The sequence below is a fragment of the Eublepharis macularius genome, chromosome 4, assembly GCF_028583425.1.
Source record: "Eublepharis macularius isolate TG4126 chromosome 4, MPM_Emac_v1.0, whole genome shotgun sequence".
Classification (NCBI taxonomy): domain Eukaryota; kingdom Metazoa; phylum Chordata; class Lepidosauria; order Squamata; family Eublepharidae; genus Eublepharis; species Eublepharis macularius.
In genome coordinates, this window is record NC_072793.1 from 180,756,646 (window position 1) to 180,764,752 (window position 8,107).

Below are 8,107 nucleotides of genomic sequence, written 5' to 3' on the forward strand. Positions count from 1 at the left end.
ATTTTTTTAACTTGGAGTTCTCGTAATTAAAAATTCAGGGTGGCAAACTTGTGAAATAAAGAAAAGACTTAAATGTTTCAAATGATCAAATCCTTTTCCTTTCAGGTCAGTAACGCAGGCCTGAGATGACGTCAACCCCCCCCCCCTAAACAGGAGTCTTTGCAGGGCTGGAGGCTGGACTTGGGCCCTGTTTCCTGGCCTCCCCTCTTCCAGAGAGGGAGCTCACATCAGCAGAAGGCCTTGGCTTCTGTTCCTGGGGGCCTCTGCTCTGATCCTTCATAGTCTTCTTCTATTCTGTTCTTTGCCTCCTGTGGTTGGCCTGGAACTTGAACTAGCTGTAGCCCTTCCATCATCTTCCCTCCCCACCCAGTCAAGAGCAGCCTGGATTACTTCCTGTCTCAGCTCAGTTTCCTGATGGGCAACATTGCCAACTGACCCCTTGTGCAGGGGAGGTGGGGGAAATCTGCCCAGCATGCTCTGCTACACGGTGATCATGTCCTTTCCCCCCGCATTAGCATTTGACAACACTTTAGAAGTATAACTTCTATTTTGTCCTGAATGGTGCATTCCCTATTAGATCGTGTTTTCGATGTAAAGTCAGCAATTTGGCCGCCTGAGCAAAATAAAAAGGGGTTGGCACTCTGCCTTATCTGGGAAGAATGATGGGGCCAGGTAAGGGAATCCTGCAGTTGATCCGGGCACCCATTGCTTCCATGTGGCTTGAGTCCTGGTCAGCAGCCACCATCGAAATAAAACCATGGGTGCAGCGGATCTAAGCCTTTTCGTTGTATTTTAAAGTCATAGCCTAGTGAAGCTTTTCCAAATGTATTACTTTCTATGAAAACCAGCCGATTTCAAGTTGGAAGCGATCGTTGTCCAAATTGCCTCGACTCTAGTGACCGATGGCAAACCTCCCATTCTGCATCCCAGTTTGCAAAGTGGACTTCTTTGACAGCCCTCTGAGGTCACCAGAACTTTGCGCCTAACAGTCCATATCCGAGAGAGCAAAGAGGCAGAAAGGTGCGCATTTGGCCAACGTGGGGCCTGCTTCTTTAAGATGCTGCCCTTCTCAGCGTGACATGGGAGGTGCTGGTGGGGGTGGTGGAGCAGGGATGCCCTGACGTGACTGAGGTATAAAAAGCCAAGGTTAAAAATCTTCAGTCTCTCACAGAAGGTTGCTGGGTGGCCTTGAACGGTCATGCTTTCTCATCCTAAAGTACCTCACGGGGTGGTGTTTGTGAGGATAAAATGGAAGAGAAGAGAATGATGGAATCCGTTTTGGTTCCCACGGGAGAGAAAAGGGGGTAGATGAGAAGCACTAGTAATGATTATATGGAAGTACTTGAGATGAGCAGTCAGAAGATTCCTGTTGTAAGTGGTTTGGGACCAGCAGAAATTAATGAAACTCGAGTTAATAGAGCCTGACCAAATGATTTCTGTCAAATAGACTGAAGTGTCAGGGTGGCTCCATTTTCTTCTTTCTTAAGCAGGGCAAGCTTTACAGGGAGGGCATCGAAAGAGTCTGTGGAGATGTTTGGGAGAAGCAACAGAGGCAGACAGTTCCTTACCAGCATAGAGGACATGTCCAGATGCAACCAGGAGTCCCTTTGCAGGTCATCCGGCAATGACCGGTGTGAGGGCTTGTCGCTGCCGCCGCTGGGCAAGGCGCCGGCTGGGCCGGCCCTGACATCAGAGGGGCGCCAGGGATGCTGCAGGACCCTGCTCTGTGGAAGGAGGGGCGGTATACATCACCCTGACTCCCTCTCAACCCACTCGCTGGCCTACTCAACCTGGTCTGCTTACCCTCTGCGTCCTCCATCAACTCCTCCTCCCAGAACTCTCCTCCAAGCTTCCACTCTCGCACTGCTCTGCTCTCACTCCACACCATCACTCCTTACTCACAGCCACCACCTCAGAGCTCTTCCCAGCCAGCTTTTATAGGGCCTTCTCTCAGCACCCCACCCACCTTGCAGGCCCTGCCTGCCAGGCCACACCCCTCCTTGGCCTCCCAGCATTGGCCTGGGCTGTCTCAAGTGGCTGCAGCTGAGGTAGCTGACTGGGCTGCCTGGATCAGCAACAGCTGCGTTATGTTGGCTGGCTGCCAGGCCTCTCTGGCTGAGCTGATTATTGAAGGTAGGCCCAGCTGTGGTCCCTTGGCTGGCTGCCCAGCTCTTCCTACGGAATGCTTTCAGCAGCTCCACCTGGAGGGGCTTGGTTGTGAGCATCTCCTGAGCCAGGCTGCTGTCTTCAAGCTGAGGTGGAGGCTGGGGCGTGGCTCTGAGCTGATGTGGCTGTTTCTCCTCCCTGCCAGTTAAGAGCTCTGTTTGGGCTGCTGCTGGGCCCCTATTCCCCCTGCCTTGGCCCTTTTCCTCTGGCCTGCTTAGCCCCCTCTCCTCCCCCTGGAGGGTGGGACTAGCTGGTCTCTCCTTGCTCCAGCCCTCTGAGGCTTTGGCCTTTTGTCCCTTCCCCCTGGAGTAGGCAGGTTCTAGCCCTGGTTGCCGGCTGGGGTGGCAGGGTTGCTGCCTCCCTTTTGCCTCCTGCTATTCCCTCCTGGCAAGTCTGGGGGCTGGGGCTCAGACCCCGGACACCCCCCCCGCTTGGCTTTGAGTTGTGGGGGTCCGGTTCAGCCTCGAACATGCAGGACATGAAGTCCGCGTCCACATGCTGTGCCCCCTGGCGGTATCTGATGGTAAATTGGAAGGGTAGGAGGGAGAGGTACCACCGCAGCACCCTGGGGTTGTGTGCCTTCATGCGATGGAGCCACTGCAGGGGCGCATGGTCCATCAGCAGTACAAAGGGGTTGTTGGCCAGGTAGTACTGCAGGGCGCCCACTGCCCACTTGACCGCTAGGCCCTCCCGCTGCACCGTGGCATAGCCACGAGCTGTAGCTTCCGACTCAGGAAGAGAATGGGGATGTCTACTTGGTCACGCTCCTGAGTCAGCACAGCCCCGAGGCCGGTGTCAGAAGCATCTGTGGCCAGCGTAAAGGGTCGGTCAAAGTCCGGGTTCCACAGGGTGGTGGCGTTAGAGAGGGCTGACCGCAGGTCTTTGAAAGCCGCCTCTAGTTCTGGGGTCCACCGGATTTGGTTGATTATCCCCTTCCTTAAGCAGTCTGTCAGAGGTGCCGCTCGGGAGGCAAAGTGGGGGATGAACTGCCCATAATACCCCAGCAGGCCCAAGAAACGTCGGACCTGCTTCTTGGTCTGGGGCTGTGGGGCGTCGGCTATTGAGGCCACCTTGTCCGGCGGTGGTCGGACCCGTCCTCCCCCGACCACAAAGCCCAGGTATTGGAGTTCCTGGAACCCCAAGTGGCTCTTCTTTGGGTTGGCCCGTACTCCGGCCTGTTGGAGGGCCTTCAAGACAGCTTCCAGGTGTTGGAGGTGGGTGGGCCAGTCAGGGCTGAAGATAATGATGTCATCAATGTACGCCATTGCGTGCGCCCGGCACTCCCCCAGCACTTGGTCCACCAGCCGCTGAAATGTGGCCGCCGCTCCATGGAGGCCGAACGGTATCTTCTTGAATTGGAAGAGGCCTCGGGGGGTGGCGAAGGCTGTTTTCTCCCGATCCTCTGGCCGTACGGGCACCTGCCAGTAGCCCTTTGTTAAATCCAGGGTCGACAGGTAGTGGGCGGACCCCAGGTGGTCCACTAGCACGTCCGCTCGGAGCATGGGGTAGGCATCGAACTGGGCTACCTTATTCAGCTCGCGATAGTCGATGCAAAACTGGGTGGTCCCATCCGGCTTGGGCACCAAGACTATCGGGCTCCTTCAAGCGCTTTGCGAGTGTTCGATTACCCCAAGCCTGAGCATCTCGTCTGTCTCCTTCTCCACTGCCTCCCACCGCTTCCTGGGGATGGGGCGCCAGGTAGCTCGGGCTGTCTGCCCCGGGTCCGTCGGGATGGCATGTTGGATCAGGCTTGTGCTGCCTGGTCTGTGGGAGAAGACCCTGGGAACCCGGGCCCAGAGGTCTTGTAGCTGGGCTCGTTGAGCTGGGTCGAGCTGGGGGTCCACCTTGGGCTCCTCGAACTCCGGGGCATCAGTGGTCCATGGCAGCTCACTGTCAGGAAGCTCTAACGGGTCCTCGGCCATGCCACACTCCTCTCCTGGGCGCTCGTGCCACTGCTTCAGGAGGTTCACATGCAGGGTCTTCCGCCGATGCCGGCCAACCCCGCACTGGACTTTGTAGGTGGTGGGGCCCAGCACCCTCCGAATCTGGTAGGGGCCCCTCCACGGGTCCCCTTCCTCTCTTGGGAACATCGAGTGGTGCATGAGGACCTTCTCTCCGACCTGGAAAGTCCTCATCCACGTGCCCCAGTCATAGGCGGCCTTTTCCTTTGACTGAGCGCGAGTCAGTCTGCGATTCGCCTCTGCTTGGGACTGTTGCACCCAGTCATGGAGCTGGCTCACGTACTCCTGTATGGGGGATGCGGGGCTGCTGGCCCAAGGCCCCCAGCGTTCTGCCAGCCGGGAGAGCATCCCCCACGGCTTGCGCCCATATAGCAGCTCGAATGGGCTGAAGCCGGTGGAGGCCTGCGGGGTCTCCTGGAGGGCGAACATGAGCGGGTCAATGTACGGATACCACTGGTGAGGCTTGTCCGGTGTCATCTTCAGGGCCTCCTTGATGGTCTGGTTCAGCCGCTCTGCCAAACTGTCTGTTTGAGGGTGGTAAGCCGAGGTGAATACCTGCCAGATCCCCAAATTCCGGCAGAGCTGGCGCTGTGGCCCGGAACGGGCCCCCCCGATCTGTCAAAATTTCATCTGGCAGCCCCACCATCACGAAAAACTTGGACAGGGCCCGTACCATCCCCGGGGTCTGCATGGTCTTCAGCAGGACGACCTCGGGGAACCACGTAGCATAGTCCACAATCACCAGGGCAAAGTGGTGGCCCCGGGGTGTGCGTGGCAGTGCGCCAATAAAGTCCATTGCGATGCGTTGGAAGGGTGTCTCCATGACTGGCAGTGGGGAGAGGGGATCCTTCGGCGGGCATCGGGCTGCCACCCGCTGACAGGTGGGGCACAAGTGGCAGTGGGCCTACACATCTGCATTCACGGAGGGCCAGAAGAACCGCTCGACCTTCCTCAGGGTCTTGTGGTGCCCCAGGTGCCCAGCCCAAGCGTGCTCATGGGCCGTGCAGAGGACTTCCGCCCAATAGGCTGTTGGTACAAGTAGCTGGCGGACCTCTCCCTGGCCATTTGGGGCGCGGGCTAGGCGGACCCACACCCCTCCTTGCTTCTCGATGCGGGGAAGCCGTTGGGACCTCCGTTTATCCCGCACTTGCTCCTCCTCCTGAGCTGCTGTCTCTCGCAAGCGCTGCAAGGACTCATCTGCCCCTTGGGCATCGCGGAATGGGCGGCCTGCCGGAGGTCCAGCTGAGTCTTCGGCCCATGGTTCTGCCCCTGGTCTGACAGGGACCCTGGTCTGGGTCGGCGGCCTCCTCTACTTGCAGAACTGGGGCGACTTGTGGGCTTGCCAACCCCTCCGCTGCCTCCCTGAGTAGCCTGTAAAACTCCGGGGCATCTCTTCCCAGCAGCATTGGGTGGGGTAAGTGGGCTACCTTGACGACCTCTATGCGGCGGAGTGTCCCCAGGTATTCCACTGTGACCCAGACCGCAGGATACGGCAGGGTGCTGCCCATCACATCTGTCACCGGGATCCAGCGGTGCACTGGGGTGGCAGCTGGGATGAGTTGGGTGTGGATCGCCGAGACTGCACTCCCTGAGTCCAACAGGGCCTGTAGGCTCTGCCGGCCTATCCTCACGGTGGCGCACAGACTCTGCACCCTCTTGCCAGCTGGTGGGTTAATTTCCCAAGCCAATGCACATACCACTGGCGAGGAGGCTGTGGGGGCGCAGGCTTGCATCCGCTGCTCCACTGCCTGCGTTAGCTCCGCTTGAGCTGCTTGGAAGGCTGCCTCCAGCTTCCTCCACATCCCATCCAGGTGTTCCTCCAGCCACAGTCTGAGCTCCGCTGGGGCTGCGGTGTTGGGATACATCCCTTTGACTGGCGCCTGCGTCGGAACGACCTTCCCTGTACGGGCCACCAACTTGTCAAGGCTTGTTGCTGCCGCCGCCGCTGGGCGGGGCACCGGCTGGGTCGGCCCCGACATCAGAAGGGTACCAGGGATGCTGCAGGACCCTACTCTGTGGAAGGAGGGGCGGTATACATCACCCTGACTCTCTCTCAATCCACCCACTGGCCTACTCAACCTGGTCTGCTTACCCCCTGCGTCCTCCATCAACTCCTCCTCCCAGAACTCTCCTCCAAGCTTCCACTCTCGCACTGCTCTGCTCTCACTCCACACCATCACTCCTTACTCACAGCCACCACCTCAGAGCTCTTCCCAGCCAGCTTTTATAGGGCCTTCTCTCAGCACCCCACCCACCTTGCAGGCCCTGCCTGCCAGGCCACACCCCTCCTTGGCCTCCCAGCATTGGCCTGGGCTGTCTCAAGCGGCTGCAGCCGGGGTAGCTGACTGGGCTGCCTGGATCAGCAACAGCTGCGTTATGTTGGCTGGCTGCCAAAATAGTGCAAACTCTTTAGAAAGACAGAAAGTGAAGGCTTAATAGAGGACTAGGGTAGAGTCACTGGCCAGGACGGGCTGGAGGCATGCAGATTTCTCTCTAAATGCCACACAATGGGGACAGGAACCATAGAGCTGGAAGGTATTCCCAAGGATCATCTAGTCCCGCCCCCTGCACAATACAGGAAATTCACACACCCCACCCCTCCCCAGTTGTACTCTCAGCTTTTGCTATGTTTTGCTTCAGTGTGACTCTCTTTGATATTACAAATATGTGAAACGTTCTCACACCAGGAGAGTGCCAAAATCTTGTTTATGATTGGGGGGGGGAGCAGATTTGAATGTTAAAAGTCTCTCTCACATGATGTCATTCCTATCAACTTCTACTCTTGCTACTCAGATGCTTACCCTGCTTCTGAGTAGTCCTGTGGACATATATATGGAAATGATCTGATTTCTGAATAAAAGCCATTTAACCAAGAACCTGTGTCTTGCTGCAATGGTCCAGGGATCTGTCTGACATATCCTGTCATCCATAGCCTGACACTTATGGCCCACCTCCAAGGTGGTCTCTCCTCAGTTTATTAATTTCTTGAGACAGAGAAAAGTGCAATATAGATGCAGGTCCCTTCTTTGGGGAATGGGAAGTCAGTCCCCCTGAATGCTCTGTATTTGGGGGGTGGGGCAGAGTGATGCCTGGATTAACCACCTCCTTGGTTAATCCACCATACAAACCCAAGGTGAAATACACTGGTGAAATACAATATATCTATACTTGGAAGAGCAGCTGTGAGGGAACTAGAAACAACCCTTAAAGATAAAGATCTCTCTTTTGGGACCAAGATCAAGATAATCCATACTATTCTCCATTACTATGTAAGGATGTGAAAGTTGGACAGTGAAGAAAGATGACAGGAAGAAGATTCATTCAAAATGTGGTGCTGGAGGAGAGTTTTGCAAATACCCTGGATGGCCAAAAAAGACAAGTGGGTACTAGATCAAATCAAGTCTGAATTCTCCTTAGAAGCTAAAATGACAAGACTAAAGCTATCGTACTTTGGTCACATCATGAGAAGACAAGATTCTCTGGAAAAGTCAATAATGCTAGGAAAAGTGGAAGGCAGCAGGAAAAGAGGAAGACCTAAAACGAAATGGCTTGACTCAATAAAAGAAGCCACGTCCTCCAGTTTGCAGGATGTGAGCAATTCTGTTAATGATAGGACATTTTGGAGGTCTTTCCTTCATAGAGTTGCCATAGGTCGGAGGTGCCTTGACAGCCCATAACACAACACACATACTTTTCATAGGTGTCTAATATGCCTAACTGGGAGATGGCTTACTCCCATTGCCAGAGCCATCCCTGGACTTTCCCAAGGGGCATGGGATGTCCATGTGTGGACCTGTGGTGGTATCAACAAGAAAGTCTACCAGGACAGTGGCAACACAGAGAAAGGCTGAAACAATTGCAGCCAAGCTAGCCAGAACAGGAAGAATGCTGTGCAAGGGTGCAGCAGTAAAGGTCTTTGAAGGTCCCACTTCAATTGCTGCCAACAGGTTCCGGCAGTTTAGCCCGGCCAGGGAAATGAG